Raw genomic sequence first — 18179 nt, forward strand, 5'->3', positions numbered from 1 at the left:
GGTAGTATTAATAGGTTTGAAGATGTCATACTTGTGGGAGCGAAGTGCGAAGTGATAATGTGTGGCATGGGCTATTATAGACTCAGACTTTACTGTAGAGTAATCAGGGGCCTTATATAAACCAATTGCGGATAGTGAACGGACAGGGTTCCCTGGACAAATAAGACTGACAGGAGTTGAGACACTAAAGAAAAAATAGCGGATGTGATTTAGACGAGTATGGTGTACCTGGCCTTTGGGGGCAGGAACAAAGGTACAGACAGGTTGGACTAAGAAGTTACGGACTAAGGCAGATTCGCAAGGAGCAACGATGCCAGGAAAAATTGTTAGGAGGTACGCAGCACAAACTCGAGAGTTGGGTGTGAGAAGGGCGCATCTACCGAGGTCACATGAGGAGAGGATGGCAATATAGAGATGATCATGGGAGAGAAGAAAGTACTCTGAGGAGACAGAGGCTTGTACCAGGGAGTTATTGTACCAGAAGGGAAAAGGAATGATGTGAAAGAGATCGAGTATGATGGAAGAACAAAGAGGAATATGAACAATTATATCTTTAGTAAGGAATGTGGCTTCTAGTATTGGGTAGTAGTGTTCTAAAGAGGAAAATGGAATCATAGGAGACAAGCCGAAGGTTGAGTGAGCCCATTCCAAGGTAGATCGAAGGTCAGAGAGAGATACTAAATCTAGGGTCACATGACTATCAACAGCATTGACTAAAATACGAATTAGGCTAGAAACTTGGGAGACAAGAGAGTCCAGAGGAACCTGCAAATTATCAACATGTAATTTAACATACATCAACTCTGATATGATATTTGTCTTTGATACTTCACGCTTAAGAAGAAATGTAAAATTATTTACAGTATTGGTAACATCATGTAAATGGTGGCTCATCTGTTGCAGCATAGAATGTTGAACACGTAACACTTAGTGTTGTGACTCTAGGGCATTTACTATTTTAAGTAAGTCCTTTTTTAATCCAGAAATTTCACGGGTAGTCGCTACACCAAATAACCCACTGAGGATTTCTCTTCCAAGGTCAAAAAGTCCACGTTTCACTCGTGAGCGACCCACAGGCGTTTGGTGAGGGAAGGAATCTTGAAGATGGTTGAACTGGTAACGAATATAATCTAATTTCCAGCAGATGGGTAGGTAGAGTGGGTACAAAAATGTGTCAGTGTGATGTCGACTTTTAACATCTGACAGGAGTCCCTGCAGGTCGTCTAGAAGACGTGCAAGGTCAGGCAGGGCGATGGACACGGCGGCCAGCGGCTCTAGGTCGTAGCGCAAGGAGACTACATTTCACCACCATTACCTCGCCTCCTGCGCCAACCAAGGACCCGGGCCGTACGGCACCATCATCCTCACCCGATCCAGACCCAACCAGAGTCAACACTGTCAGCACGTAGACACACAGCATCTTTCCTATAAAGTGAAGTGATCTTAGAGGTGATATTGATACAGATGGTAACGACAGTGTGAGATGATAACGTTATGCAAGAGACTTAGTGGCAGAACGCAATTTGGCACGATAGTCATTAACAGTAGGGGAAGGCTGAATAGTAATGTCAAAAGGAAGATTTAGAGAAGAGGAAGAAGGCTGAGTAGGAGTTTGTTGTGAGGATGTGGTTACTCTTAGTGGTTCCTTCAAGACTATGCATTTTGATGCACGTTTGAGATGATCTGCATGCACCCATGTCGTCTCTGCCTTGTGTGGATCTCTTAATTCGAATTAATCCCACTTTCTTTCCACCAAATGTTAATGCTGTCAACGCCCCTTGACGCCAGACGTAGGTGAAGACAAAGTGTAGGAGTTAGTTTTCTGAAAACATATTAAACACCGTCTTGAATCTTTGTACAACAACAGGGGACAGTATCCGTGTCCAATCCCAGATCCTTACAGACAGCTACTGATCGCCGGCTCCCTCCGGCTAGAGAGGCGGTGCGACTACGGAAGTCATGATTCACCCAAATCCCAGACATAATATAAGTGCTCGTAGACATAACACTGGGCGGTGACGCCCTACTTGGATTCTACGTACAACTACTTACATACTATATTTACATACTATATAATATTTACAAAGGGTTACAAACAAGATCACTACTCAGTAGCTGCCTTTCCTGACGTCGTTTACATCGACCACGTTTCTCCCGAAAGTGGAAGAGCAGCAGATATTGCCAAGGAAGTCATGTCTGTCATTCGAGAAACAGATTCAACCGATTCGTTGCAAGCTATCGTCTGTGATGGGACAAATGTCAATACTGGCAAGAGAAATGGAGTGATCCGTGAGCTCAAAACAGCTTGGCAGACCACTTTTTTTTTTTTTTTTTTTTATGTGTCCGACTCTGGGCATAGGCTTCACAGCCTGCTATCAAGGCCTAGCAGTCCTCCTACATACCATACACCTCTACATGTCACTGCAGTGGCTTGTTTGTTTGTTGCATCTTGTTGAAATCATTTTCCGAAGGTATTTCGAGGACGTTGATGGTTCGACAACAGGTCCACGATGCTGCAAAGGAGAAGTAGGTCAATCGCTTGAATTTGACCCAAAAGATCTTCCAGTGTTGGTTATGAATGTGTTGCTGGAAAAACTTGCATTTTACCAGAAGGATTTGTAAGTGATATAAGCAAAGATCAGGGCTACCTGTACCGTGTATGTTTGGCAGTGCAACTGCCAAGTGGAGATGCTAATGAAGGTGTGGGACCATCTGCACAACCAGGACCGCTATATCACGCCAGGTGGCTTACGAAAGCTAATCGCGTACTGCGACTTTACATGTCAAAGGAGCAACCATCACCAACCGTAAAACGTCTCGGTTCATTCATTGTGAACTACTATGCTCCTGTGTGGTTCAGGGTGAAAGCCAACAGCTAGCGTCAGGATAGAGCCAAAAATTTCTTCTTCATGATGGAGCCTCTTCAAAAGCTGCCGTTGGAGGATCAGGTGATCATTCGTCCTGTGCTTACCAATAACAGCTACTTCTGTCATCCAGAGAACATCCTGTTGTCGGATGTTGCTGATGAAGATGTTGGTGGACGCTCGATGACGATCAAGTTGATGAAACAAGCACAGATGAATGAGAATGATGACCAAATCTCAGGTAGACTATTTGAAAATTTGGCACTGAAGATAAACTTCGATGCCACGAAGTATACTGGGGTGGTAGAGCTTTTTTCTGCCACAGTTCCTTCATTGCTGAAGAACAGAGTGGAACAAATGGACGGATCCAACCCATTGTACTGGACGTGTGTCCTTGTCATTCCCAAGGAGTGGAACGCTGCGTTAAGGACGTTACATCCACCACAAGTAAAGTATTTGGGCATGAATCACGTCATGGTATGCTCGTCCAATATAAGCGACCTCGCAGCTTGTTCCCGAAGCGGAAAGTAAACTAGACTTTTGATGTGTTCAACTGTTCATGCCATTTCTACTGTTCTTTTTCTTTTTCATGAAATAATGCCTTTCATATGATTGGAATACATTTATTTCAACTGTTACTTTAATTTTTTTTTTTTTTTTTATTGAAAAGTAACACAGTAATTCCATTTTAGTTCATCCGAAAAAAAATAGCATTTTCTAATTTTTTTTTTTAGAAATAACTTTAGTTTTAGATCCAAGTTGCTGGAATGGGTACGTATATATCGAAACATTTTTTTCATAATGTTATTGTCATTGTAAAGGAACACTATTCTGACTATGTTTCAGCCTGGCAGCCCTAAGTTGGTTCCTTTTCGACCCGCAGTAGTCTATACCCTGGTGCATTAATCCGGTAAGGGGTGGCGACAAACAAATCGCCTCCATGTCGCCCTGTCATCTGTCACATGGTTGACCTCCCTCCAACCCACACCCCGTACGCTCATACATCATTCCATTCCTCGTCAGCATATCCTTAGCCTTCCCCTCCCACTCTCCACCTCCACCTCAGTGATAACTTTACTAGTCAGATTCCCATTCTCTGTCATGTTCACGTGGTCAAACCATCTCTGACAATTTCTCTTCACGGTTTCAGCTACATCCATCAATACCAAAACAAGACTTTGCTGTACTTAAGTATGAATACATTGTGCGGTTTTATATGTTACCATTTTAACAATTATCGATTAGAGATTGTAGACACGATAGGATTTACTGTTATTTTTTGCGTACGTATACACATTTACAGGATTGTTCTCTCCAACAATCATGTTATTTTTTGCCTTTTTCCTGCTGTTATCCGGAAGGTGTGGTGGGCAAAGAAGAGCCTTCGTTTCTTCTCTCATTTTCTCACATACGTTGGTTATATCTTTAGAATCAGTTGCTTCCCTAACAGATAACCTCGTTATGGGCCAATAGGCCTCTTGTTATCTGTACTTGTTGTGTGCTGCTACGTACTCCTGTATTGTCTCACAAGCTATAAAAGATGTAGGAGGCGTGATGAAGTTGGGTTATCATCAGAACTGACCTGCATCACCCTCATCAGTACCATCATACTCAGCATCGTCATAAAGAGTAGGAGGCGTGATGTAGCAAGGTGGAGCGGCCTGCCACTCTGCTACACGTAATACATTATCCTTTATATTTATGCCCCTCCTTGTATATAGCCGGGGCCTATAGTGCTGGTCATATTCGTCCTGCCGCCATTCCATCTTTTCGTCCTTCTGTCCGTCCGTCCCGTTTTGCATTTAGCTTAGTTCCGAAGTAACTGTTAAAATACCTTAATTAAACTTCATACACCGATACATACTGGTGAGAGCATTTCAACCATGCCAAACTCTGATGACCTTGACCTTCCGGATGACCTTGACCTCACATTTCTTGATTTTGCGATTAGCTAATATTCTTGATAACCCAAGGCGTGCCATTCATGTCCCATGAACATAATTCTAGTTAAGTTTACATCTTTATTTTGTTCTTTATCTCTTGCCCCATTATTTTAAGTGATATGTTTTGGTTCTGGATTTTGGTTTTTGCTTTCCTTTCTCAGTTCTTTCCCTTTCTCTCCCTTTTCCTTTTCATTTTCTTACTTTTCCCCTTCTTACGCTTTTACTTTTTTGCCTTCCCCTCCTCTCTCTCTCTCTCTCTCTCTCTCTCTCTCTCTCTCTCTCTCTCTCTCTCTCTCTCTCTCTCCACTATATAACAACAGTAAAGGAACAAGACAAGTAGGAGCCAAGGTGAAGTAAGGTGGAGCGGGCAGAGATTCTAACAAAGGTTTCTCCAGTTCGACCTTACCTCTGATGATCGGCTTCTTTTTATTTTTTTAATTTATTTATTCCCTATTTTTGTTACTTCTCCCTTTTCTCTCTCTGTCCTCTTTTCTGTCCATTCTTTCGTTCGTTCTGTTTTTCTCTCTTTCACCTTCCTCATTTCTTAATCATTTCACCTTCATTACATTTCCTTCATCCCAGTCCCTTACAATTTCTATTTTTCATATCCTATTATATCCTCTACTCACATTTCTTCTTCCTTGTATTCACCCACTCATTTTTTCAGTATCTTTTTCTCTTTCTTTCCATTTCCTTCATTCATTGTCTTTCTTTTCCTGGTTCATTCTTTCAGCTTCTTCCTGTATTTTTCCATTATTTTCCAGCATCACAAGCTGCAGGAGAGGTAGAAGTCTCTCTCTCTCTCTCTCTCTCTCTCTCTCTCATATTCGTGTCATTAGTATGTTGTCCAAGCCAACTCAGCAAAATGTACGTTGATTCTCAGGCTGCCATGACTCACTCTGAACTGAATACAATAGTTTGGCGGCAGCTGGAACAGGATACTAGACCTGTGAAGAAAGTGAAATAAAGAGAATATAACACAGAGACGGAAATATAGTAAGGAGAGAGAGGGGGGGGTATAATGCAGTTAGTAAAACAAACAATATCAAATGAACAGAAAGACAGTATCACATGGGAAGGTATAGGAGAGAGTGAGAATGATGAAAATTATAATATGAATCATAATAAGAGATTGTACAGCAGAATATGATGCAGTAAAGAGAAGATAATAAAGGACGAGTATGATAAGAGAATGCACAATAAGAGACAAGATGGAGAAGTGGTAAGCAGGAGGCCAAGACCGAGATAGATCTGTCATAAAATGACTAAATGTCATAAAAGACTTTGTGGTTCCTTTTGGTTGAGTTATATATATATTAGACTTATGGACGAGCGGTGTTTATATCTTGGCGTAGCTTCCCATTTGTCATGTAGTGACAGGAGAGGTAAAGAATAGTATGGGACTATTTTTATTTGTCTTGGAAATATTAACAAGTCTGTCACACGGAGCGGAGTATAGAGTCCAGTCCCGCTATCTCTCTCTCTCTCTCTCTCTCTCTCTCTCTCTCTCTCTCAAGTTGCCAAGCCCTTCCTTTTTCTGACCTGCCTGTTCTAAGGCTTGTCTCCTTCTGAGCTCTCTTTCCTAAATTCTGGTGTAGCAGGGGTGTGTCACGTGTGTTCCTTGTGAGTGGAAAATTCTAGCAGCCTGTGTGTGAGTATGTGTGTATGTGTGTGTATGGTCACTAGGTCTTTGTTCACGGTTGGACTGCTGACAACTAACTGCATCATCATCTGTCGTCAGCTTTTCCTCAGTGTAACTTGCAAGCTCATTTCCTTTTCCCAGGCTCGCATAGGGCTGTCTATCTATCTATTTATCTATCTATCTATTATGATTTGTAATTATAATACAGATCGACACCAAGCAAGACTTTGGGCTGTCAAGACAATCAACGGACACTATCCCACCTCCTATTATATATCAATTTATTTCTGTGTTTGTGGTGGGTCGTGGCAACCATCATCCACTCACTTGATTTAGTGCTGCCTTCTACTCCCTTCTCCTGTATAATTTTTTTCTGTGTCTCCCTCCTCTATTCATATTTCTCCCATCTCTCCTGACACTTTCTATTACACTTCTTTCCTTTTCAGGTGTATTATATTGAGAGACAAGCCCAAAGTTTCCTGTAATCCAGAAAACCATTTACAACGCTGGGTGGTAACCATATAACAAACCTATACGAGCTCCTAACGTGTCAAAAACTGTGTTGGCTGAGGGTTAGCGCCCCTTCCGGTAAAACAACTAACTCAAAGACAAACGAGCACCCGTTACGGGAGTTTGGCGTATGACTATAGATGTATAAATAGATTGTTTCTGTATATATTTATCTGTATATTTCTATATCTCTTTTCTACCTATATCTATATACAGGTAGACATAAGGCATAAGAGATTAAGTTTACCGCTTCAGTATCGACTCTCTTTTTACCTATACGAAGTCTCTCTCTCTCTCTCTCTCTCTCTCTCTTCACTATATTACAGCAACAAAGCAACAAGACAAGTAGGAGCCAAAGTGAAGTAAGGTGGAGCGGCCTGTGATTCGAGCAAAGGTTTCTCCAGTTCGACCCACATTCAAGTGAAGGCTTCTTTTGTTTTTTTTATTCACCCAGTCTTTTTTAACTTCTAATTTTCCTTCATTTTTCCCTTTTTCTATTCATTCGTTGATTATCTCCTTTCTCTCTTCCCCCATCCCAGTTTCTTAATTCTTTCGCCTTTATCTTCTCTTCATCCCAGTTTTATATAATTTCTTTTTTCCATCTCCTATTGTCTATTCTCTTCTTTACTCACATTTTTCTTATTCAGTTTATTCCCCTCATAATTTTTCTCAATGTCACTTTCATTCTTCACTCATTTCTCTCATTCGCTTTCTGTCATTGCAGTGCTTGTTTACTTCTTTCCTGCCTCTCGTACCCCTTTATCAACTTTTTCCTGTATTTTTGTCTTTTCTTTTTTCGTTGCTTTCCCTGTCATCTCCTTTTCAGTTACCTTTACTGATTTTCTTTTCCCCTTTCTATCTTTTTCCATTACCGTGTCATTACCTACAGTGGAGGTAGGAGTCGAGATGAAGTAAAGTGGAGTGGCCTGGGACTCTAGTTCAGATTAACCGAGTGGACACCTTACCATTTGTGATTCATTTTTTTTTTTCCCTTACTTTTTCTTTTTTCCCTCTCCATTATATCAAGTGTTTCTTTATTTCCGTTCTTTTTTCTTCCAGTTTCCTCAATTTGTTTCTATGTTTCGCCTTTCTTCCTCTTATCATGTCCTTTCTTTTTTCCCTTTTTCATTTATATTTCCATTCAGTGTCTTTTCGTGTTCCTTTTTCATTTATTTTTCTCGTTATCTTACTCAGTCTATTTGTTTATTTCTTTCTGCTTTTTTTTCACTATATTCCAACAATAAAACAACAAGAGAAGTAGGAGTGATGTAGGGAGAACGTCCTGGGATTCTAATAAAGGCGTCTGGAGTCAGAACCTCAGCTCAGTCAGGGTTCCATTTTACACTTCTTCCTCATTACTTTTATTTTTCATTCCGTTGCCCTTACTTTTTCCATTTAGTCTCACTCGTATTTTGTTTTCATTTCCTTCTTCGAGCTCCTTTTACGTCCATTATTCGTACTCATGTCTTTCATATTTTTTTCTCTTCTCCCTTTCTATTTTTTTATAATCATTCCCTAATTACTGTCTGTTGTATGTCTCCAATTCTTTCTCGTTCTTATTAATTGTTCAAATTTGCCTTCTGAATCTACTAATTTCTTTTTCTGTTATTTCGCGGTTTCTCATTTCTATCTTTTTTCACTTCTTTCTTTTCCTTCCCACTTCATTTCTCCATAATAATATATCAGAAGATACAAGAAATGCAGGAAGTGAGATGAAGTAATGTTATTACTGTCAATTATGACTTACTGTTTATCATCATTATCATCACCACCACCACCAACAACAACACAACTCCTTTTTCCACCACTATAAACATCATCATCATCATCATCATTTAAACAATAATCATTACCATCATGAAAATTTACCTAAATATTCTTCACAAATAGTAACGCCAACACACCACCGTAATCATCATCTTCATTACCACCACCAAAGTCAACTATATTGCATCAAAATCATAACTATATTACAGCATTACAAGGTACACAAGAGAGGTAGGAAGCTAGATAAGATGTAGCGGCCTGGGACTCTACTACAGGTGTACTGATTTACCTGATTTACCATTTATACCGTATTTTTTACTCCCTCTCTTTCGTCCTTTCCTTTTCCTTTTTTTTCCACTCTTCATTTCATTCCATCCTCCTTTTCTTCCTTCTTTCTACATTTCCCATTTTCTTTCTCTTTCATTCTTTTTCATTTGTCGTTTCAGTTCCTTTTCCTACTTCCAATTTCATTTTCAATTTTTCCTGCCTTTTTGCTTTGTTACTTTCTCGTTTCCTCTTTATTCTCCTTGTCTTTCTCTCATTGCATCCTACCTTCACTATATTACCTCGATACAACAAGAGACGTAAAAGCCGAGGTGAAGTAAGGTGGAGCGGCCGGTGACTCTGATAAAGGTGTCCCGAGTTCGACGCTGACGTCTATTATAGTTCCTTTATTAATATTCTTTTTTATAGTCATTTCTACATTTTTATTTTTCTGCTCTGTTATCATCTCGTTTTCCATTCTTTTGTTCTCTCCTTTCCCTTTTATTTTTTTCTCCTCTTTGTATTCTTTTCATCCCCCTTTCCTCATGTCTTTCTTCTTTTCTATCGCCCATTCTTGGCAATTAATTAATTCTCTCTTTTTCTTTATTTTACTTTATAATCGCACATAAGTTTCTTAATTTTATTTTATGTATTCTCTCTCTCCTTTATTTCAAGTTTTCTTTCATTCTTGTTCTCATTTCTGTGTGTGTGTGTGTGTGTGTGTGTGTGTGTGTGTGTGTGTGTGTGTGTGTGTGTGTGTGTGTGTGTGCTTCCTTTCTTCACTATATTACAACAATAAAGCAACAAGACAAGTAGGAGCCAAGGTGAAGTAAGGTGGAGCGGCCTATGATTCTAACAAAGGTTTCTCCAGTTCGATCCACACCCCCCACGAAGGCTTCTTTTTATTTTTATTTTTTATCCACGCTAATTTTTTCACTTCTAATTTTCCTTCTTTTGTCCCTTTTTCTGTTCTTTCGTTCACTCTTTCTTTTCTCTCTGTTCCCATCCTAATTTCTTAGTCCTTTCGCCTTTATTATCTTCGCTTCATCCCAGTTTCTTATAATTTCTGTTTTCCATCTCCTAGCATCTGTTCTCTTCTTTACTCAGTTTTATTTTCTTCACTTTATTCATCTAATAATTTTTCTCAATCTCATTTTCTTCTCTCATTTCTCTCATTCGTTTTCTGTCATTACGGTGCTCGTTTTCATTCTTTCCTTCCTTTCGTATTTCTTTATCTACTTTTTCCTGTACTTCCGTCTGCTGTTTTTTTCCCTTTCCTATCTTCATCTTTTACCTTACCTTTACTAGTTTTCTTTACCTCTTTCTTTCTTTCTCTATTACCGTATCATAACCTACAGTGGAGGTAGGAGTCGAGATGAAGTAATGTGGACCGGCCTGGGACTCTAGTACAAGTGAACTGAGTTAGCACTGTACCATTCATGCTTCATTTTCTTATGTTTTCCTACCTTTCTCTCTGTCCATTTCCTTTATATCACGTGTTGCTTCATTCCCGTTCTTTTTTGCCAGTTTTCTAAGTTTACTTCTATGTTTTCCCTTTCTTCCTCTTGTCATGTCCTTTCTTTTTTCCCTTTTTGTTTTTCATTTCCATTGATTGTCTCTACGTGATTTTTCTTTCATTTCTTTTTCTCATTACCTTACTCACTCCATTTCTTTATCTCTTTCTGTCGTCATTTTTCCCTATATTACAGCAATTAAACAACAAGAGAAGTAGGAGTGATGTTGGGGGAACGCCCTGGGATTCTAATAATGGCGTGTGGAGTCAGAACCTCAGCTCACAGTTCCTCATTTCCTTATTTTTTCATTTTCTTCTCTTTACTTTTTCCGTTTTGTCTCCATCTCTTGTTTTCATTCTCTTCGTTGATCTCCTATTCTTTCCTTTCTTCGTGCTCATGTCATTCATATTTTTTATTCAATTCCCCTTTATAATTTTACAGTCATTTTACTGCCCCCTTTATGTCTCCTAGTCTTTCCCATTTTCATCATTTTTATTTGCTTTCTGACTGTATTAATTTCTTATTATTATTTCGCTAATTCTCCTTTATATCTTTTTTCACTTCTTCCTTTTTCTTCCTATTTGCTTTCTCCCTAATAATACATCTGAAGCTACAAGAAATAGAGGAATTGAGAAGAAGTAACTCTATTACCATGAATTATGACATACTGTATATCATCAATATCATCACGACCACTACCACAATCACCTCCACCACCAGCAACTCCAACAACAACACATCTCCCTTTTCCACCGCTATATACATCATCATCATTTATAAATTCATCATTACCATCTCTCTTCTCTCTTTGGGGCTAAGATACGAACAAATGTATGTGTGTGGATGAGTAAATTGGGAGTGTGTTGTCCTGTCTCGGCTACCCCCCTTTTCTTTGGAGGAAGCAAGCTAGGTATATAGAAATATCGATCTTCAAAATTCACCTGAATCATTTTCACAAATTCTAACACCACCACCACCACCGTAATCATCATCGTCATCATCATCATTACGACCACCAAACTCAACTATATTACGTAAAATCGTCACTATATTACAGCATCGCAAGGTACAGTCAGGGAAAGTTCCGCATTATCCTCATCTCGAAGTACCAGTGTGAGACGGGTGACTGTAAATCAGCAGCCAGACCTCATGTGTCTGGTAACTGAGTGTGAAGGATGGGGAGGCGAGGGATTGGGGGCAGAGGAGGGTTGGGAATCATGTGTAATTTTGCAATGTATGACTTCAATAGTGTGTATGACTTAATTTAGTAAGGATATATGACATTATGGTACTAACATTTTATTTAAAATTTACGTAGATGTTTGTATAGTTAATAAAGTTATGGAAGTGTGCTGGGTTAGGACAGAGGTTTGAATGTTTTCATTCCCTCTCGACTTTAACATGAGACGTTTCCCCACCAAAAACCAACTACCAGAAACCAGTGGAAGCAAACAAAAACCAATTACAGTGAGAACCCAGCTCCCCGCCCCACCAGAAAGCAGCAGAAAACCGAGTGTGAGGCCGGATTTTCACGCCACCTCACTCCAGGAGTCTATCCACGAATATGGCTGGGTGGGTGGCAGGGTTGAGGTCTGTGGGTTGCGTTGGATGGGTTGAGTGGGTACGTGGATAAGTAGGTGAGTGTATATGTGGCTGTCCACATGACAAGGCAAGAGAGGGACTTACCTGGCCATATAACTTTTAACTGTTACTTGGATTTTAGTCTATCGCTTACAACACGTTGGATAACTGTTTGGAAACCAGACCCTATACATTAAGGTCATTGTATTGAAATCTGCTAAAACTTCGATATAATCACTCCTCATGGAATTGAAGATGGATCTATGCACTTGATAATACACCTAATAGTAAGATAAATGAAAGTAACATTACATGCAGCAAGACGTGAGAGTGAGCGAAGCTTCATAGCTCCGATCCAACCGCCTAACAAATCAGTGTTTTGGTGGGGGTAAGGAGGGGGAGTTGGGGGGGGTAGACGTGAGCGATTAACCTGACCTCTGGTGGCAGATTACCCTATATCACGAATTTGTGTCCATCATCATCATCATCATTAATATCCGTAAAGCTAACATCTTACCAAAACTAATCTACATCACTTTCACTATCATCACCACCAATACATCATCATCATCATTTTCACCATCATCATCACTGTCACCTCCATTAGCAGCATCAGCTTCTTAGACCTGGGCATTATATTGCATCATCATAAGCTACAAGAGAGGTAGGAGGCGAGGTGAAGTAAGGTGGAGCGGCCTGAGACTCGACTACACCTGAATCTGGTTCAAACCTTCACTCCGACATCGAACATTCTTTTCTTTATTTCTCTCTGTTTTTTCTTTCTCGTTATTATATCTTTCTCTTTCGTTATCTTTTTTGTTTATTTCACTTTTGTTATTTACGTATTTGTCTCTCCTTTCTTAATTCCTTTTGTAGTTATTTTATTTTGTCCTTCTGCTGCAGTTTCCATTCTTTCTTTACTATCTCTGTTTAATTCACTCCTGTTGTACTTACTTCCCCTTTCTTAGCTATATAACAGCAATAAGGCAACAAGATTAGTAGGAGTCAAGGAGAAGTAAGGTGGACGGTCTGAGCAACCATCAAAATTTCTTGGGTCCGATCTGAAATCTTCCCGGTTCCTTTTTATTTACCGGAATATTTTTTTTGTCTCGTTTTTCTTTCCTTATTTTCTCCTCTTCCACATAAAAGCATCACAAGCTGCAGGAGAGTTAGGATGCTTTATAAGTCCGAACCAAAGCCACTATTATATTACATCACAAGCTGCAAAAGAATTAGGATCCTTTATAAGTACGACCCAAAGCCATTATTATATTACATCACAAGCTGCAAAAGAATTAGGATCCTTTATAAGTACGACCCAAAGCCATTATTATATTACATCACAAGCTGCAAAAGAATTAGGATCCTTTATAAGTACGACCCAAAGCCATTATTATATTACATCACAAGCTGCAAAAGAATTAGGATCCTTTATAAGTACGACCCAAAGCCATTATTATATTACATCACAAGCTGCAAAAGAATTAGGATCCTTTATAAGTACGACCCAAAGCCATTATTATATTACATCACAAGCTGCAAAAGAATTAGGATCCTTTATAAGTACGACCCAAAGCCATTATTATATTACATCACAAGCTGCAAAAGAATTAGGATCCTTTATAAGTACGACCCAAAGCCATTATTATATTACATCACAAACTGCAAGAGAGATGGGATCCTTTATAAGTACATCACAAAGCCACTGTTATGTAACAACACAAGCTGCAAGAGAGATGGGATCCTTTATAAGTACGACCCAAAGCCACTATTATATTACATCACAAGCTGCAAGAGAGATAGGATCCTTTATAAGTACGACCCAAAAGCCACTGTTATGTAACAACACAAGCTGCAAGAGAGGTAGGAGGCGAGATGAAGTAAGCCCACCCCACCTGCCACTCTACTACAGGTGTATTGAGTTCACACCTTTGATTTTTCCTCCTACTCCTTTTCCAAACACCTTTCTCCTGTATATGTTTGTGTTCTTCCCTTGTTTACTTTGCCTTTCTTATTTTCCCATATTTTTTCTCGCCTTTCCTCTCTTGTTCGTTATTCATTTTTTTGTCTTTCCCTCACCATCCTTTATTGACTTGCCTTCTGCTACTTCTTTTCCATCACCATTTCTTTCTGTCTCCTGGTCTCTGTTCTCTCTCTTCTCTCCGTTTCCATTTGGTCGTCTCTCTCTCTCTCTCTCTCTCTCTCTCTCTCTCCCCCCTTCTTTTTCTTCTTCTTCTTCTTCTTCCTTCATTCCCGCCTTTGAGCTTTCTATAGTTACTTCAATTTTCTCTTCTTTTATTTCGTTTTTGTGATATCCCAGGTTTTAACATCTCACTAATGAAAGAAAAGGACGAATAGATCTAAGAGTTCTTATACGGCTTGAAAAATATGAATATGAGGGAAGAGGGATAAAGCAAAATTATTAGAAGGGTTTTTGTGAAGGCGTCTGAAGGAGCAAGAAGAATTTGGGTCAAGAGAGTTCAGAGCATTTAGTACGAATGAAATTATTCTTAGTATAGCGAAGAACACACTTGACATGATTCCGTACATAAACATAAATGAGACGAGATTCAGGGGTGGGTTGACGCCAGTACTGTACCTTTTGTAGGCCTCCTCGTCCATGTCGCCCTGTCCCCTACTGTTTGGCGGCCCTTTCTCCAACTGACATCACCTTCTCTCATACATTATTCTACTTATTACCCTTCATGTTATCCTTAGTCTTCCCCTGCTGGTCTCCCCTTCCACCTCAGTCACATACTCTCTTCTAGTCAGTTTTTCATTCTCCATCCTCACCACGTGGTCAAACTATCCCCAACTATTTTTCTTAACGTTTTCAATCAAATTAACATTAATACCAATACAAAACTTTGCCGTACTTATATATAAGAAATCGCTGCGATTTTATAGGTTCCTATTTTAAGAATTATAGATCAGATTTTGTATGCACCATAAAATTTGCTATTATTTTTTTTTTTTAATTATGAAAAATACTTCTTTGTTGTCACCAACAATCATATCGTTATTTTTGTCTTTTTTCCTGTCGTTATCCGGAGGCTGTGGGGGGTAGGGAAGGAGAGCCTTCGTCGTTTCTCTCCTTTTCTCGTACACGTTTGTTGTATCTTTCGAATCAGTTGCTTCGCTAACAGATAACCTTGTTATGGGCCAATAGGCCTCCTGTTATCTGTACTTGCTGTGTGCTGCTACGTACTCCTGTATTGTCTCACAAGCTATAAAAGATGTAGGAGGCGTGATGAAGTTGGGTTATCATCAGAACTGACCTGCATCACCCTCATCAGTACCATCATACTCAGCATCACCATAAAGAGTAGGAGGCGTGATGTAGCAAGGTGGAGCGGCCTGCTACTCTACTACACCTGTACCCACTTAACACCATGACTCTTTAGTCTTTAAGTTCTTTATGCTGTTTTTTATCTCCTTCCTCTGTAGTTAACTTTGGTTTAGTCATGTCCTTCATTCTCAGCTTCGGTCTTTCGTTTACTTCCTTTTCTCTCAGCGTTTTTCTTTTAGTCTCCTGTTTTTCATATTCTATTGTTTTATTATTCCTTTAAGTTTTTTACGTTTCTTTCACCTTCTTCTCTTTGTCTGTCTGTCTGTCTGTCTGTCTGTCTGTCTCTCTCTCTCTCTCTCTCTCTCTTTATATTACAGGGATAAAACAACAGGACAAGTAGGAGCCAAGGTGAAGTAAGGTGGAGCGGCCCGAGTTTTAACAGAGGTTTCTCCAGCTCGACCCGTAGTCCTCTCACAGGCTTCTTTCCGTCCGAGCGAGGTATTGCCTTTGGTAGAGTTTGTTTGTTTGTTTTTCCTACTTTTGTTTCTTTGTTTTTAGCAACATAATTGAAAAACGGCTGCATGAAATTACATGAAACTTTTAGGATATGTGGGCTCTGGTCCTCAAAGAAAGTGATTAAATTTTGAAGGTAATCGAGTGACCCTGAATGGTCAAAATCGAGGTCACGGATTTTCAGAAGGCAATAACTTGAAAACGGTTGAAGATAGAGATATTTACTATTAGGAACATACAGGAACTCGTAATATGGGCTTTCATTTGGTACTATTACCTTTGATCTTCAATGACCTTGAAAGGTCAAACTCAAGCTCACGGATATTCAAGTGGTTTTAACTCGAAATTGGATGACGTTAGAGATATATTTACTTTTATCAAAAGAGAGGAATTCCCATATGGGTTTTTAATTGGTACCTTGACTTTTGACCGTAAATGACCTTGAAACGTCAAACTCAAGGTCTCGCATATTCAGGGGGCTATAACTCAAAACTCGTTGGAGATAGAGATAGTTACTAATACAAGATATAGGAAGTCTCATATGAGTTCTCGTTTGACAGCCTGACCTTTGACCTTGAGTGATCTCGAAAGGTCAAACGCAAGATCACGGATATTCTGATGGCGTAACTTTAAACATTTGTGCCATTACGTTAGACTTTAATTGTGCACTGATGCTAAATGGCAGAAACGAGTCAGTATTTAATAACAATAAAATAACTGCTGTCGGGCGAGGCTTGTTGTGCCTGGCACCGCTTGATATTTTATAATTTTTTTCACTTTACCATTTCATTTCAATTTTCATTCTTTATCCATTTTTGTTCTTCATTCTTTCTTTCATCTTTCTTGTTTTCCCTTTCTTATTTCTTAATCCTGTCGCAATTATTATCTTCTGTACATCCATGTTTCTTATAATTTATCTTTTCCATTTCCTATGGTCTATTCTCTTCTTTGCTCCCATTTTCTTGTTCTTTGTATCCGTTCACTCAATTATTCAGTCTCATTTTTTTTCTTTTCTAATTCCTCTCATTCATTTTCTTTCTTTTCCTACCTCATTCTTTCCTGTATTTGTTCATTACCTTCCAGCATCACAAGCTACAGGAGAGGTAGGAGGCGAGATAAAGCATGATGGAGCGGCCTGGGACTCTACTACAGGTGTACCGAATTCATGCTATCAGCTGAGATTCTCTTTCTTTCTCTCTCTCTCTAAGCTTTTTCTTCCTGCATTCAAAACTTCTTTGAAATGTACTTCTCTCTCTCTCTCTCTCTCTCTCTCTCTCTCTCTCTCTCTCTGTCTTCCCTTTGTTTTTACTATATTACAGCAATAAAGCAACAAGACAAGTAGGAGCCAAGGTGAGGTGAGGTGGAGCGGCCTGAGATTCTAACAAAGGTTTCTCCAGTTCGACCCACTCCTTCATGCAGGCTTCTTTTTATTTTTATTTTTCATCAATCCACTCTTTTTTTTTAATCTTTAATGTTCTTTCTTTTGTCCTGTTTTCTGTTTTATCCTTAATTTTTTCCTTTCTCTCTGTCCCCATCCTAATTTTTAATCCCTCTGCCTCTATTATCTTCTCTTCATCCCATTTACTTATAATTTCTCTCTTCCATCTCCTATTGTCTATCCTCTTTTTAACTCACATTTTTCATCTTTATTGTATTCATCTCATAATTTTTCTAAATCTTTTTCTTTCTTTCTTCTTTCATTTCTGTCATTCGCTTTGTCATTGCAGTGCTCATTTTCATTCTTTCCTGCTTTTCGTATTTCTTTATCTACTTTTTCTGGCATATTTGTCTTTTCTTTTTTCATTTTTTCCTGTCTTCTCCTTTTAGGTTACCTTTACTTATTTTTTTTCCCCCTTTCTATCTTTCTTGATTACCGTATCATGAGCTACAGTGGAGGTAGGAGAGAAGGTGAAGTATGATGGAGCGGCCTGGGACTCTAGTATAGGTGAACCGAGTTAACACCTTACCATTTATGCTTCTTCTTTTTTTATTAATACTTTTCATTCATTCTCTCCTCTTTTTCATATGTTGCTTCATTCCTGTTCTGTCTTCCAGTTTTCTCAATTTATTTCTGTTTCCCCTTTCTTCCTCTTGTCATGTCCTTTCGTTTTTTCCCCCATTCCTCTACCAGTTGCATTCACTGCCTCTTTGCGTTCTTTCTTTCATTACTTTTCCTCATCTTCTTACTCCCACCATTGTTTTGTTCCTTTCTGCTATCTTTCTTCATTATATTACAGCAACAAAACAACAAGAGAAGTAGGAGTGATGCAGGGAGAACGTCCTGGGATTCTA

Source organism: Coenobita brevimanus, chromosome 55 (genome assembly GCF_032717465.1).
Source record: "Coenobita brevimanus isolate Jiangsu-jjx chromosome 55, ASM3271746v2, whole genome shotgun sequence".
Lineage (NCBI taxonomy): Eukaryota > Metazoa > Arthropoda > Malacostraca > Decapoda > Coenobitidae > Coenobita > Coenobita brevimanus.